Here is a 17,803-nt window from a genome sequence, read left to right on the forward strand (position 1 = left end):
CAGATAGTGCAGGATTTGATGGCGGTAGGGGTAGTGGAGGAAGTCCCCTACAACATCTGTAACAGTCCGATTCTTCCCATACTGAAAAAGGATACGGATGCCAGAGTTTATCGGTTTATAATTGATTTGAGAGAAGTAAACAAGATCGTGATACCTCAGTACCCAGTGGTTTCCGATATCACGACGTTGCTTACTTTGGTCCCGCCTACGGCGACTATGTTCTCAGTGATCGATTTGAAGAATGCCTTCTTTTCCATTCTCATTCACCCTGATAGCCGATATCTTTTTGGGTTTACATTAAATAATAGATCTTATCGTTTTTGTAGGATCCCCCAGGGCTACACAGAAAGCCCTAGCATTTACAGTCAGGCTTTGAAAAGACAATTGGATTCCTTTGTTCTGCTCGAGGGGGTCGCCCTCATTCAATATGTCGATGACATCTTGCTGGCGGCTGACACCCTGGAGTTGTGTGAAAAAAGTACGTTATCCTTACTTTCGTTTTTAGCATCCCACAATCATAAGGTATCTAGGAAGAAATTGCAATTCTGTAGACCAAAGGTGACTTATTTGGGTCACCTTTTGTCTAAGGAGGGACGTGCACTCACACCGGATCGTATCCAAGTAATTTTGGACACACCGAGACCGTCAACGCAGAAGGACGTGCGTGCATTTTTGGGTCTTGTTTCTTTTTGTAGACAGTGGATATTGGGGTTTTCACATATAGCTAAGCCATTGTTAGCCCTCTTGACAAAGGACACGCCTATCCCAATCCCTTGGTCAGATGAGTGTGATACTGCTTTTCAGCAACTACGACAGGCCCTTTGTTCAGCACCAGTGTTAGGGACCCCTGATTATGCAAAACCCTTTTCGTTGTATGTGCATGAGAAAGATGGATGTGCATTGTCAGTTTTAGTGCAGATGCACGGCGATAAGCAGCGCCCTTGTGCATACTTTTCGGCTGTACTTGATCCTGTCGCCCGAGCATTACCAGGGTGTTTTCGCTCGGTTGCAGCGACAGCTGTGTCAATACGCCAAAGTGAGGGAATTGTGTTATCTCATAAGCTGTTGGTATTAGTCCCCCATGCTGTCGATGCCCTGCTTAATCAAACGAAGACGCAGCATTTGACCAGTGCCCGCTTAACGGGATATGAGTTGACGCTTTTGGCTCCTCATATTACGTTGAAAAGGTGCGTAACGTTAAACCCGGCAACATTGTTGCCATACCCCGAAACCCAGCCTGAGGCGCGGAGAGCACATGATTGTATTCTCGTGACTGAGGAACAAACAAAGGGTCATATTGATCTCCAGGATACGCCCTTTCCAGATGTAGATGGAGAACTGTGGGTGGACGGATCATGTCTGAAGCTACCAGATGGTACGACTTCAGCAGCGTATGCAATTACCACGTTGCAAACGATAGTGGAGACTGCACGCATACCACAGAAATCAGCTCAAGCAGCGGAACTGATAGCATTAACACGAGCATGTGAGCTCAATACAGGATTATGTGTGAATGTTTATACAGATAGCCGCTATGCCTTCGGAGTAGCGCATGACTTCGGCCTACTCTGGAAGGAGAGAGGGTTTTTAACGTCACATGGAGTACAGATAATGCATGGAGAGTTAGTTCACAATCTTTTAACTGCATTGACATACCCAAAGAAAATTGCCATCGTTAAGTGTAGCGCCCATAGGAAAGTAGTTGACAAAGTTGGAGAAGGGAATGCGTTAGCAGATCGAGTAGCACGGGAGACTGCGATGCAGCCCGGTGCTACTGCCATGTATGTAGTAAAGTCACAGGTGGAAAGATGGCATGATGCGAAGGAGGAAGTGCGGGAAATGCAAAGGACCGCTTCTGACAAAGAGCGGGAACAATGGGCTAGTGAGGGAGAACTGGATGACGAGGGCTGCTGGAGAAATAAGCAGATGGATTGATGGAAATTACCCACGGCTTTTGTACAACCTATGGTTCAGATGGCACATGGGCTAGCACATGTTGGAGCTTCCGCAATTGTAAAATTGCTTACCCAAGTCTGGGAGCATCCAGAGATTGCTAGCACGGCAAAGAGGGTGGTGCAGACTTGTATGATCTGCTTGAGGTATAACCCAGGAAAGGGTACTCGAACTCCAGCAGGAGGATTCGTGACACCCACTGCACCCTTCGAGGTTTTGCAGATGGATTACATCCAGCTTGAGCGCTGTAACAATTTGAAGTATGTTCTAGTAGTGGTTTGCGCCTTCAGTAAATGGGTTGAAGCGTACCCTACGAAAGACAATACTGCAATGACTACTGCGAAGCTGCTGCTGAAAGAGTTCTTCCCTCGATATGGCGTCTGTAGACTTCTGTGGAGTGATAATGGGCCTCACTTTGTAGCGGATGTTATAAAGTATGTCTTGAAGGGCCTGGGCATCACCCAGAAGTTTCACGCGGTATTCCACCCTCAGTCTGCGGGACTAGTCGAGAAGTATAATGGTACATTGAAGCTCAAGATCGCTAAAATTCAAGCTTCGACGTCTTTGACTTGGCCAGATGCTCTACCACTGGCGTTATTGTCAATTAGATCGGTACCACACTCTCGAACTGGCCTTACACCGTACGAGATTGTCTTTGGACGCCCAATGAATATTTGGGGTCCACCAAAACCTAAAGCTGTGTATGATGTACCTTGTGTAATGATGAACGATTATCTGGCACAGTTAACGGATAACTTGTTTTCTATTCATCAACAGGTCCGAGAGGCGCTCCCTGATCGGTCCACCGGTGAAGGACATGGTCTCCGACCTGGTGACCACGTGATGGTGAAAATCTTTGACAGAACAAACAGCTTGGAACCGAGATGGGTGGGTCCTGAGCAGGTCCTCCTCGCAACGAGGACGGCTGTGCGAGTCTCCAACAGAAAGAATTGGATCCATTCCCTGCACTGTAGGAAGGTGCCGCCCGGATTGGTGGAACCTGCCGTGCTGACCGATCAACGAGAAATCCTGGCCGCAGAGACAGGCCGTGCTGCGGAGCCAAACGCCACTGAGGAGCTCTTTCCGGACCACGCGACTCCTGGAGGAAGGCGATATCATCTCCGACCAAGGAAGTGAGTTCTCCAGTACCAGGACATACTGTCAGAACGGCCCTTGGGTTAGTGAAACGGAGAGCCGATGAGGCAAGGGGGGGGGATCAGCCCTGCATTAGTGTAGCGACACCCGTCTTGGCCCGCTGGTGAAGAAATCGACCGCTGCCCAAGGGGAAGAGTTCTGACAGACTTTTAGTTTCAGGAAGATATTGGGTTTTTATTTTTGACATGGAGAAAAAGAAAATCCTTTGTGCATTAGGGTTTATGTTGACAGTAGCTATTGTTGGGATAACCACATGGTTTGTGGAGGATGTAACTCCCGCTCGGAAAATACTTGTGTTGACAACTCCGGTGCCTGAGGAGCACTACTTTTATACATTACCGTATCAAGAGTTGAAGCATCAACAGTCTTATTTGAATAACACTTTCATCCAGATGCTGCATCATACCCACGTTGCTACGAACGCTACGAACTGTTGGATATGTGGGATGATGCCAGCCCATCAGAAGAAAGGAGGAACGCCATTTATACCACTTCCTTTCTCTCATAATGGCTCTTGTAGAGCATGGTACACTTTGCTTTTTGCCACTCGGAAACCGACAGTGGGACGATTGCTCTTCAGACTCAATAAAGAATGCCACCAAGATGAAAATGGGTATCCGCAAGCGAATGGGACAATTTGGGAGTGGGAAGAGTACCGACCAGACAATGAATCCATTCCCTACATCTTCACGAACACAAGAGACACTGTGGGAAAGGACAAATTTGTGATTCAAGTAGCACAAGCTCAAGCGGACCTGTGTGTCCAGAGTGTGGGTTTTATTCCTGTTGGTGTTAGTGATTGTATTACTGTTCTGAACATTGATGGGTTGAACAATAGTACCTTTTTAGCCTCCCATAATACGTACTTTGTGTGTGGAAATAAAGGTTATTACCGTCTGCCGGCTGGGTGGTCTGGGGTATGCTATGTATCATTTCTATTACCTCCTGTATTCCTAGCACCCGCATCTTATCATAAGGATCTGAAATTATTGAATAATGTGACTGTAAATAGGTATAAACGTACTTTATCAATTGATGATGTAGACCAGACTGATACCAGTCTGCAACAGTATATTGATTTTAACTTAGGACTGTTTTTCTTTGTTGGAGCTGCCCTGAACAGTAGGAAGATCCGAAGATTAACAAGAGTGGTAGAGGCTGTGACAAATCAGACTGCTGCTGCTCTTGGGAATCTTACGGAGGAATTGCAAATTACTAGAATTGTTGCATTGCAGAATCGTATGGTATTAGACGTTATGCTAGCTGACAGAGGAGGAGCATGTAAAATTATTGGAAGTAGCTGTTGTGTGTTTATCCCTGATCATACGCCATCAGTTTATAATGCCATCAACAAACTACATAAAATTGCAGCTGAAATCCATACAGAAAACGGCACTTGGTCCTTTTCTGGATGGTTTTGGGCATTAATTACTGCCTGGGGATGGAAGGTTTTAACTGGTCTCTGTATTATTGTAGCAGTTCTGTTTTCATGCTGTATCTGTGTTCAATGTGGTCCCTTGCTCTGCTCCTTATGCGTATCATTCTGTATCCCTGATAAGAAAGCTATTGCCGATGTTGCTCACCAGAAACGTCTAGCTAAAGAAGTTGAAGAAATGATGACAATTGACATATATGATGATTATCCTAACAAACCGGATGTCTTCAGTAAATGCTGAAAGGGTCGTCTGTTGTAAATTGAAACAACCATGTGATTAAGCATTTACTAAAGACATTAATTCCCTTCCTTTAGATCATGTTTTCTCTGTTATGTTGACCGAAGTTCGGACTCCATTTTGTATTGTCATGCTTCCACGTGTTCCCCACGAGAAGAGTCCAACCTCTGTGTTAGTTGCTCTTGTAATCTGCCTAGTAACAGTCTATAAATAGCTCCTTTGTTCATCTGGCGCATGCCTAGACTTGACCACATCTGTTATCAGTTAGCCTTGCTTGACCATGTTTTCGCGGGCTCAAGGAGTGTGTTAGCTCCGCCCACATATTGATTCAGTATCGAAAATGACCATAAATGGTAATGTTCTTCGGCCTCATGTTGAGCCCCTCTATTGTGTATAAAAGGGGACCATGTACGTAAGTTCTTTGTGCTACTCTATGCCATACTGAAGAGTGTTGTGTGGATTGTAGGACCACCCTTAAGGGTTAATAAATGCTGTCTTTATACTTTGCAGTTTCCGTGCCAACTTCCTTATAGATTCCATTACAGGAGAGCGAACCCTTGTGTCCTGCGGGCCTAGCTGGGGCCTGTACTCATCACCCGTCCACAATGTGCACAAAGGGGCGCTCCTCCCTATCACCAATATCACAACCAACGCATGCACATATGCTGAATCCAGCAAAGCAGCGGCTCTGTTACCCACACTGACTATGCTAGTGACACTGCATGCAAAGAGCGTTCGCGAACAGGAAAAAGGCATCGTGAACGGGTGGAACAAGCAATTCCGCGTGTTTGCGGAGATTTTTTTACCGTTTCGCAGAGATTTGCGTAGCACGACTGAGCATATTCCGCCCACCCCTACACACAACCCATGCCGTACAATACACGCAGCAGACGAACAATGCACCAGGCCACAAAATCTTTCCGAGAGCACATATGACCCAAGTCAAAAACAATTCAGCCCCTGAAAAGCACACAATTAAAAGGCACCCCGCCTCAAATTGAGAAGGCTACACGAAATCAGAGCTGCAGGGGCAACTCCCTCAAAATGCAGCACACACACATAGCAATCACAGAACATCAGCAATGACGGCAATGTGGTACAAAGTGCAACACCTACACCACAGGACAGGGCTCACAACAGATTCCGCAAGTGCGTAGTAACTGTCCACTCACATCTGGCATTGCCTGACACTGTGTGAAGATAATGTACGGGTACTACCACACATCGGTCATGTGGTTGAAAAACACACTGACTGCCATCAAATAGCCAGCTCCACCAAAACAGTCACAATGTACATTGGCATGCAGTCTGAATGTAAACATCTGCAAATCTTCAACATACATGTGAAACTCTGTTAACCTGCATCTCCCCTTTACATTGCAGAGGGACAAATAACACCTCCTGCAGAGCACACCACACTTTCCATAATTGATGATGAAGATAACAACCTGCACATATGTCAAGACACCTTCCAACGGATAATGGACAGACTCCGCTCCCCATCCCCAGGAGCAGGGCAGGCCAGCTGCGCCGAGGGGAACCCACCACCTGCACAGACCACACAGCAGGAAACACACACCACCATGGCTGTCTCCCAGGACCCCCCGACCAATACATGGAGTTCCAACAGCATGTGTGGGGTTGCCAGGTGGAGTTGGCTGAACAGCTGCGGGCGGGTTTCGAGCTCATGGCTGCCAAACTCGATGCCATACGTGGGTGTCTGAGTTCCATCAGGAACCACGTACAGTCCCTATCGGACACCCCCTGTATGCACCATGCTTCACCACAGACTTTGGCTGACCTCGCTGGGGCCATTAATCAAATTCAAGAACTTTCTGGTCAGACAGGCACCAGCGATGACAGCACAAAGTTGGCACAGATGCGGAGGTCAAGGGAGACCATGGAGCAGATGCAGGCTGGAAGTATCGCTGCCACGGCTGGACACCAGCGAGTAGTAGCTGGGAACTTCAATGCCCTGCAGTTCATCATCTTGCCATTGCTGCCACTGAGCCTGTCCCAGATGACTGAAGCAGGAACATCGACAAACACAGCTCTGACCCCTGATGCGTCAACAGCACACAGTGATGCTGCCCCATCACCTTCGCAGTCTGATGTGTCAGTGGCACACAGTGATGCAGCCATTACCCCGCCACACACACCGGACACAGAACTCGTATCAGGGGAGTAAGATGGGGATGGTAATTACTGGAGGAAGGAGGCAGTAGCATCCATAACCGCAAAATGGCCTGTCCCTGCCAGGTTCTGCCCTATGCATCATGCCCTGGGACAATACCTCCCCCTGACCCCCAGAACACTCTGCGACATTCACCCGGACCCCGACACAGACTGCCATATCTTCACTGCTGGACAATTACACAGCAATCCTGCTGCGGACTGCACTCTCCCTCTTCCAAATCACTTTTCAATCCCCAAAGGACTCTGGTTAGCCCACCACTGGACTTCCATGTAATGTGGGCTTGGATGGCCATGTACAGCTCCAGCTCCGTCAATCACCTGAATGTGACTAAAACATTCTAAATCACACAGATGTGTCATGACTATGTTCACTCACGTATGAAAGTATGGCTGGATGTAGAGACAATGATTACGCATGAAGGTACACCCTAGTAACTGACATCTATGCCCCTGAGACACATGGCCAATTGGATGACTATGAAGGTGAGTACTAGCTGTGTCCCCATTGCACATCAACAACAATCTCACAACCCCCCAACATAGGCACACATCCATGTATTGAATAGGGCTGTGTGTAGGAATGACCAAATCGGTAGCAGGCAAGGAGTGGTGTCCTACATCACATGTGACAACAGAACTTCATGTCACATACCTACTCACACACATCTGTGTGGACACATACTGTTATGATATATGACATTGCTCCACATCGTCAGAGGTTGGACACCATACTCACATTGCTAAAGTCACGTAAGTGCACAGGTCGGCCAGCAACTATCCCAAAACAATGTCTGGCTCACAGAGGTGGAGCTTGCAAAAGGGAGCCACCACCCCTTGCACATGCGTCAGTCAGTTCCTCCCTGTGTAGGGACGATGCTCATTGTGGCACACAAGTTTGCAATCTAATGAACACACATCACAGGTAGACACCAGTGGAGTGGCATAGACTTTATTGGCATTTACGTGTCAATACGGACAATGCAACGGCCACAACAGGCAGGGGCAGGCTTAAAACACTTACACGCAGCATGGGAACATGTCGAGGTTCAGAGAATGGTGAGGCGAAAGTTGACAACAATCATCACGGATGGTAACGGTCTCAGCCCACCTTGCCTTGCTGGATGAGTCATGTGTTGTTTGGCGTCTTCCCATTGCCCCGTGTGAGGGGGCATGAATCACTGCCCATGGGATCTGCATAGTGCTCTGCCACCGGAGTGCGCCGATTGTCTGCTCTGCTGACAGTGATCAGGTGAAACAGTCCGACAGCACTGTATTTGGAGGCCTGAAAAGCGCTCGTTTACACTTCCAGATCCCCCTTTAACAAAAGCTCTCGCAAGGGCAGCGCTAAAGCGCTGTCTCAGGCGAGACCTAAAAAGGTATACATATAGCAGTGTGACATACATCTATCATTGGTCACCCCAATAAAACCAAACCGACCATCCGGTTCCTATTCAGCCATCACAAAGCAAAGAAAGCCTTGATCACAGGATTTGCATTGGATTTGAAGTGCTTAATTTGTATCGGTGGTTGCTGATGACCACCGCTGACCACCAGCGTGGGTCCCGTTGAAAACGTTATATGCTACAGATCAGTTGCAGGGATCACAACATATTTAATCATGCATGTTTCATTACTGTTTTGCAGTCGCACAGAGCCTCCCTGACTTGTTAGTCATAGGTGAATCACAGGGAGAAAAAAAATGTCCATGGCCCACCCACAGCCACCTCTCATTGGCTGCTGACTGTTCTCAGCTGGGAAGGCCCAGAGTGGATGGGGCAAGCGCATTCTTTTCTGCCGACCTGTTACCCATTGTGTGCTCTTCACAAACAGGCCAAACCTGTGCCTCCCATCCTGTCAACAGTGTCGGGACAAAGCTAATAATAGTGCAGTGGCAACGGAGCCCAAGGTATACACACACCTCACTGCAGCAGTGTGCTCTTGAAGCCTGGCATCTGTGCACGCGATGCTTCTGTGCAACGACTGAGAGAATAGTCCTTGGACCAATGGCAGGCAGTTTTAGCCAGCGATGCTCCTGTGCAACGACTGGGAGAACAGTCCTTGGACCAATGGCAGGCAGTTTTAGCCATGGCAGCTGTGTGTTCCCTGCCCGGATTTTCTCTGTTCTGCTCAGGGCTTGCAGATCACACCACTTCTATCCAGAGACCACCAGTCCTTTCCCCGCCTCACCAATGGCCTCTTCTTAAGGTAGTCAACAGAAATCACACTGTATAACTGTCAGTGCACTGAAGGTCTGGTCTGTGCCCTCAGAGCGTCAGACACGGTCTAAAGGGCAAACCAGCCTGGGCAATGGCAGGAGATCTTTTTTTATAAGCATCATCTTAGTGATAGGGTAATACTCACCTCCGTGTCTTTATAAAATTAGGACCTTCCATCATTAAATTAACTCGGAGAATCCACATTATATTGAAAGATCAGAGCCTCCTATTATGCTACTTGAAAGGTAATTATTAGCTGACAAAGATGCATGTGTTACAGGTTTATGACACAATATTATGAAAGTGGAAACTGAAGAATAATAAACAGCTCTGAGAATGTCCTCCAGACATGCTCCAGAGACAAATACTTCTGGAGCCCTGGCGCCTCCGTAAGCATGAGCACCACAATATGCTGCATTGGGTCAGCTGGTATCATAATCCATTTTACACACTCGGCAGAGTTGCTGCCTGGGACAAGGAGATTAGGCTTTCTGAAATAAATGAGTAACTGAGGAGGAAAGTGATGTCATTAACCCCTTGCATGCCCGCCCCTTTCCCCGCCCAGTGCCGCGCCTTGCATTAGCGGGCGGAGTTCATGACGAGCTGGACTCGTCATGGGCACAGCGCCACCGCAGCCCATGACGAGTCCAGCTCGTCATGGGCACTGAAGGGGTTAAAAGATATGCTCTTGGTAAGCAGCAATCAGGTGGCCAGTACACGTAGGATAGCAGGTTGTAGGTTTATTGCAGAAGTTATAGCTTTGGTTAGAGGTTACACAGTAAATACCCCCACCAGGAGCAGCATCCTTCCTGCTTAGCCCACTCTCTCTTACTGACACTCCACCAGGCACTCATCAACACTCTATGACATCACATACTGGCTCAGCAGCAGGTAACAGAGGATCTATGGAGAAGATGCATTACAACTAACATCAGGTTATAACACTTCTACCTGCCTTGGAAAATAAAAACAGTGCAACAGAACTGATAAAAACACAACTGAGACATAGAAGGCTCTAGCTTAGATAAGTCCTATTCAGACTGTGGTCAAATCAGACCCCTTCCACATGAACCAAAAGCACCCCAGTACACAGGTCACACAGAACCCATCCAACGATACCCATTATCACTCGCCCTCTGCCATGCACTCTCATCACAGCAGAGAAATACAGACAACACACCCTCTAATGCATACAATTTGGCAGGACCAGGCAAACACATGGCAGGGCCAGGGAAATGCACACTCCCTCTACTGCACACAAATGACACTATACTTCTATACTCACCCCCTACTGCAGACTTTTGCAGGTCCAGGTAAATTCATGGTAGACATCTACAGCACACACTTTTTTTTAAAACATCCTACATGCTTCCCTTATTCTGCATACTCTTGCAGACTAGCACTAACCATTCACCCGTACTGCAGATTTACTGCAGGAGCAGGTAACTAAACTCTTACTCTCTGCTGCATACACTTGCAGGACAAGGCATAATGATACCATAACGTGCCTTCTACTGCGTACCCTCCCAGGACCAAGGTCACATTTCATAACATTTCATACAATTATCGTCTACTGCACACTTTCGCAGGACCAGGGACTTTCATGACACACATACCCTCGCTGCGACATAAATGACAGCACATTCCATTCACACACATGTAAAAGCATATTTTCCTAACTACAAATCCAAATCAGATTAAATGGAGCCAAAATCACAAACCAACTGAAATTACATGTAAAGAATTTAGCACGCTGCACATGTTCTCTGGCAGCAACCCTCCAATCCGGTGAGCGACATCGCACCTGAATATCCACATAGCACACTGCCGGTAGATGCGAAATTACAGATAATCGGCATGAAACCAGTGTGGTAGTCTCTCTACTACCTCACTGTTTGCTTAACTGGTCACTGGCACTGCCAAAGTCCAACTTCTTCCTTCAGGAATCTCATCCACTCAAAAAGCAACTCCAAATTCCAGGATGCTCCGTACATTGTCCTCATATCAAACATCTCTGTTTACTTTCCCCTCATCAATCTGCACCGTAACTGCATTTTACCCTGAATACTTTGTAGGTGATCCAGAACCCTGAAGGATGCTCAAAAATGCTCTTATGTCCAGCTAGATACTGATGGAGCAAGGACTCGTATAAAAGAGACTTGCTCGGAAGCAATCTTCTCAAAAAACTTGTAATACCGTAATAATTGTGTTCGTAAATACAAATAATGCATCATAAAATTCGTACACCTAAGCTTAAGGGAAGCTTGCCTATGTGTCGTACTAACAAGTAACCTGAGAGTGATTAAAATGGCTGCTAATGCGGGAATCTTTACTGCGCAAGCGTCAACTACATCTACGTAGTAATGACGTACCTATGCTTTGGAGGGAAATCTTTGCAGCTGCCAAATCGCTTTCAAAATGGCCGCTTGGAACTCACATGTTAATGCGCATGCTTAAGCTGAAACTAAACCCTGCAATTTTAATAAAATGCTAATGCGAAAGATTTATATAAGTAAAAGGGGTTAGAGTAGAGAATAGAGATAGGTGGTATACAGTGAAATCATTTTATTTTGAATTTAATATGGCTCTTTCTGACTTCTTTATTAGTTCGTATTGTTGGCCTTAAAGGATGACAGATGTCCATACCCCTCGTGTCCCTTGCATATGCGTATTTGCAACCCGCCAGGAACCATGACAAAAGAATTTAAACTCATCCAAGGCCACAACCTCTGTTTGTCCTGGGAACAGAATCATCTTCATGTCCGATGAATGGAAAAGTTATTAAATTGTATATTTTTGATTGATAAAAATGTGAACTCGGGTAGGAAATAAAGCATGGAAAAGCAAATTAAGGGGCGGGAACATAGAACAATGAGCTTAAGGAAAAACATTAAACTTAGCATGGTGTGATCATCTCCCCTTTCCCTGTCCAATCAGAGTTAGAAGTTTCATAAATGTGAAACATTTAGGGGTGGTACATGCCATTATAAAGGTACAATTGAGGTTGTTCAGTTCAGTTCAGTTACCACAGAGAGACGGAGAATGCTGAGAGATCGAGATGCTGTCCGAGGATTAAGAGAATACTCAAGAAGATCCATTTCCAGACTTAGAACTTTTGATAATTAGAAGAACATCACAGAAGAATCGAGGAGGCACATAATAGAAGAACATCGCAGAAGAATCGAGGAGGAAGATGGTGTCAGAGAGTGGTGCGACGCAGACGTCGTATCTAGAAGAGGTCATCTATCCTGTGCCTGAATCCTGTCCTGAGCCTTTGTCACTTGATCTGTCCCAGGGGACCCTTTCCAATTCCTTGGTCAAGGGGTTGGTTTCCACACCATTCTAGGTAACTATAATTCTGTGTAGTATGTCATTGTACTGCTCTCTCTGTTTCCTCCCTATTCAGGTTCTGTCATCATATTAATTTTGTTTAACGATTAATCTAATCAAATTTTATTCCCTTCCTCTCTTTGAAGAAAACAGTGTTCTAACTGTATTTTGCTACTTGGCTCACATGAATTTACTAGATAAACATTTAAAACTCTCCAGAGTCTGTGGTTATTTAAAGAAGGTTTATTCTATGTAATTTTCATCTATTTAGTTAACTAAAAGGTCCAGAGGAAAATATTTTGGATCAAGAGATTTGGAAAGAAATGATTAGATAAATTCATCTTACAGGTATTAGCACAACAAATTGACCCCAGCGGTATCTACGAGCCTATGTGAATGAGTGTGTGTTTATGGGCCCAGGTGAGTATATGGTAATTGAGTGTTTGCTTAACTGGTCACTGGCACTGCCAAAGTCCAACTTCTTCTGTCAGGAATCTAATCCACTCTAAAAGCAACTCCAAACTCCAGGATGCTCCGTACATTGTCATCATATCAAACATCTCTGTTTACTTTCCCCCTCATCAATCTGCACCTTACCTGCACTTTACCCTGAATACCTTGTAAGTGATCCAGAACCTTGAAGGATGCTCAAGAATGCTCTTATGCCCAGTTAGATACGTAGTGCCTGCATGTTACTCAGCAGCAACCTTGCACCTCACAACGTGACTCCAATATGCTATAAATCGCCCTATTTTGCCTACACTTAACAGAGTAACTCGCATTCCAGTATTTTTCCTCCATACGCCGTAACCACTTCCTGGTGTCTCAAACAATGGCGTATTCAAACAGAGTTCTAACAACGCTGCAGGTGTGCTGTGTGAGCATTCCCCAAATGGCTCTAAAGGAACTGCCAATGGCATTCTAGACCTTAAGTGACGTGGTTTGACACTACTGCACAACGGCTGCTTGCCTCACGGCCTTCCAGAATGCTGCACCCGATCCTTGCACTTGGAAACCTTGGCAAGCACAAGGTAGAATAATGGCACTGCTCAGCTCATAGCAATGCTTTTCACCATAATGCATTCGTAACATGCACGCACCTACTTTGACGATGCTCTTCACATGCCAATGTCCATGAATTCGTCTTCCCTTGATAACAGCCGTACAGTCTTGCTCGCGTCCCCAACCGTTCAGCATGTGTTGGATGCTCAATTCAGGCATCTAATGTTAATCACAGTTGCAGAAGCAATACAATCATCTATATTTCAGTCCTTTGAGTATCTTATCGCATTCACTGCTAGTACACTCACTGCCATTATATCTCCACTTTCTGCCGGTCCACTGCTCACCGGTATGGCTTGCCAAAATGACTAAATGCTGTATAAACCAACGCACACACTGTTGGCACAGGTTACACGATCATCAGTCACGCTCAATCTGTGTACTTCAGTCAAACACCATTACACTTCCATTGACCACAGGCTCTTTGGCGAAAAAGACAATAGTGGGGGTTTCAGGGCATTTCTTTTTCTTCATAAGACTTCAATCTGTCTTCCTATTTGTTTCCATATATCGGTTCACTCTGTTTTCAATCTGCCTTCTCTTCTTTTTCCACATCATGGTCTCTCACGTGCAAGTTAGAATCCTGCTAACTAAGCCATTGGTTGCAATTAAAGGATACCCTCTAGGGAAACAGGAGTCAGGTAGCCAGTTCACATAGAATAGCGGGTTGTACGTTTATTGCACAAGTTATAGCTTCGGTTATAGGTTACATGGTAAATACCCCACTAGAAGCTCCATCTTCACTGCTCAGCCCACTCTCTCTAACGGACACTCCATCGGGCACTCATCAACATTCCATGACATCACACACTGACTGAGCGTCAGGGAGCAGTATATCTATGGTGAGGATGCATTACAACTAATAGCAGGTTACATCACAAAGGATCTTAGTAAACTGGTACAGGTCTCATATATTTTTTTAGACAATCTATAATGCAACGCTTTAGATCTTTTGGAAAGTAAGGGTATTCATTGGAGGAAGAAAGGGTCTTAGTCATTCTAGAAATAAAAATTGACAACCTGGAGGGAGAAACGTGCCTACCAGAAATATATTGCTGTGGTCCTTGAGTTGAAACAGCTCATGCAGTCTGCAATTCTGCAGATGACACAGTCTGAAATTGAATTGTGAATTCCTGGGATACATTCATATTTCGCCCACATCTGATGTTGAGGCAAAATTCAGAAAATTGTTTAGCTAACCGTCAACAGTATTGATTTTATTCCACCCATATGTTTGAAATGTTTTACAGTAGTTACATAGTCCATAATGGGAAGAACTAAACAAGCATCTGTTGTATTGTACCTGCTATTTTAGGAAGACTGTGTGTTTAGGCAACATAAGCGTCAAAATTATGGGGGACTGAGCCAATGCATACCATCAGAATATGTTTACCTAAATCCTGGCTAGCTCACAGTGCACCATCTGGTCCTCTAAAACTATGGGGGATGAGCATGCCATCAGAATATGTTGACCTAAATCCTGGCTAGCACACAATGTAGCATCTGGACCACTAAACCTTACAAGGTGCCAGATGGTGTCTTGTAACCTTAGAACATGACAACCCTGACTGCCCAAATCGATGTGACCCTTTCATGAGTAACTCAAGCATGCCCAAAGAGAAGCACAAGAAATACTCAAATTGGAATTTCAAACTTTTATTGAAGCAATAAGTTCCTTGTGTAAAATACATGCGCTGCAATGATCAATAGAAGGAAACAAAATAGAGAAATCAGCATTACGAGAATGGTAAAGAAAATAAACAGTTCAACCATTCTGCTGTTACATTGATTATATGGATACATGTGTCTATACTCCTTCCTAACGCTTCCTATCCAAATATGCATAGTATGTGCAAATCTGCTAGAATTCTCCAGAGTGGTCTAGCTCTCCATTTACCTGAGGGTATATGACATCTGGAAGCCTGTCTTTGGGGTAAAGCAGGCCACCATCCTTCTCAAGATGGTAACAGGATACAGCTGGGCTGGAATTCTGGCATGGGGTGACCTCAACAGTGCCAGCGAAATGTTCCCCTCTCTAAACAAAGGACTTGAAGGGTTTTTATAATAAACTTCATCCATACTCTCAATACCGGATTTCTGGTCCGAGGTGGTATTGTTTATTCTACTCTTGCAGAGCTGTCACTGAACAAACAATTAACAACAACATTTTGCGCAGTGAGCTCAGTTCTTGTACAGAATGCTGAAGGGCCTATTAATATGCCTACATAGAAGCGTAAGTATAAGCAAACCCACTTCTGAAAACATTATCCCATACAGTTGCACAAGCAAATGTGTGTTGAAAGTCATTGTTTAAAAGATGTCAACTTTACTACTAGTTATGCTTAATGGCGTTCTGTGCACTGGGCCTATGTAACCACATGACAGATCCTGGTCAGTGAATTGAGAATCGGCCACACAGAGCCCCCTATTCCAAAAAACTGGCATCAGAATTTATTAGTAGATCTTGTCCGGAATTTAAATTTGCTCAACTATTGTCACCAGAAACTCCACTTTTTTCTGAATCCAAAGGAATTAATGCTCCGATTTACAAAGGAGTCACACAGTGCAATAAACTGTATTTGTGTGTTCATGAACGATCAGGAAAGCACCGTATCTGTGAAAATTTAGGGGCACATAGATCAAGCTAGGCAATTGCGATTCCTAATAGCGATTATTAAGGAATCGCTATTAAGGAATCGCAATTGCCTATGCATGTACGTTTCACTAAAATATTAGCGATTCCTACACATTCCTTAATTACGAATCGCAAATTGCGATTCTCAATTAAGGAATGCCTTCCCATTTATTAGGAATGAATGGGACAGCATTCGCAATTTGCAAGTATCAAATAGGTACTCACAAATTGCGAATGCAATTTCAAGGGTGCTGGGGGCCTAAAGGCCTCCCTGATGCACCCCAAAACATGCATGTGTGCATATGTGGCGCACACACATGCCCTAAGTGCATGTGTGTCCGCCACATGGCACTTAGAAAAATGCCATTTTATGCATTTTTCTAAGGAATTGCAAGTTACTATCAACTTAAAGTTGATGGTAATTTGCGTTTCCAAATTGCAAAAACGCAATTTGCGAATGCATTATGTATCGCATTTAGGGAATCACAATTTGCGATTCCCTAAATGCATTTGCAATTTAGTGAATGCATTTTGTTTGATGCATCACAAATTGAATTTTACCGGTTGCAAATGGGCAGGTTCTGCGAATCGGCCCGTTTGCGACCAGTAAAATGCTTGATGCATGTCCCCCATAGTGCTGGCCTGCTCTCTTCCTAGAGCTGGGGCACAATATGACTGCCTAGCACCATGCACATACCTTTACACTATAGTGCAAAGGTGTCTGTGTCATGTCTAGCATAGGATTTGTACTGGAAGGGTACCCTTCCACTACGGAATATATGCTTAGACTAACTTTGAAGCTTTTCCCACTTCAGATGTGTACTGTGAGTGCAGAACACATGCAAAGTGGGAAACATTAGGATAAATAAAAGTGTTTCTCCTTTTTAATGCCTGCTTGAAAGTAGCATTTATTGGTGCAAACCTCTAAATACTATTGTTAGCGAGTCGGATTGTGCATAAAAAAAATGGGTGTATGCATGAGAATACACATGCACCTCCCATGGAATGCCACCTTGATGTACAGTAATGCAAAGCAGCGCTTTGCACTGCTTTCGGTTACTTTCAGGCAAATATATGGTGGAAAATAAGTTTTGCACTAGAATATAAATCCCCATAAAAAGTGTGCATGTTTACATCACTTTTTTGATGCAAACTCAGTACAAACATTTTGTAAGTCTTGGCCTAAGTCTGAATATATGTTAGCTCTTTCTGGAGATGCTGAATGTTTAACCTTTGATGAGCTCTGTAATGAATGGAAACAGTAAGAATATAAATGAATATTCTGTTATCTTTAAAACATTGAAATATACTAACTATTCTGGCGTTATTTCCAGTGGGTATGAATCCCTACTGCCATTATTTTCTATGGGATTATGCATAAGTGCCTGTGAATGGCCATGTGTGTTGCTAGATTGTTTCTAGAGCTGGGCTGGAGTGCATTGACTGCTTTGTGGCCTTTGCGGATATAGTAACTTTGGAATTGCTCCTTATTAAAAGCAATAGTCAAACTCTTTTGTAGGTTGGTGTTTGTATTAGAATGCACCTACCAAAATCCCTCCTTACCTCTCCCTAAACCACTCCTA

This window comes from Triturus cristatus, chromosome 3_2 (assembly GCF_964204655.1).
Source record: "Triturus cristatus chromosome 3_2, aTriCri1.1, whole genome shotgun sequence".
Taxonomy (NCBI): Eukaryota; Metazoa; Chordata; class Amphibia; order Caudata; family Salamandridae; genus Triturus; species Triturus cristatus.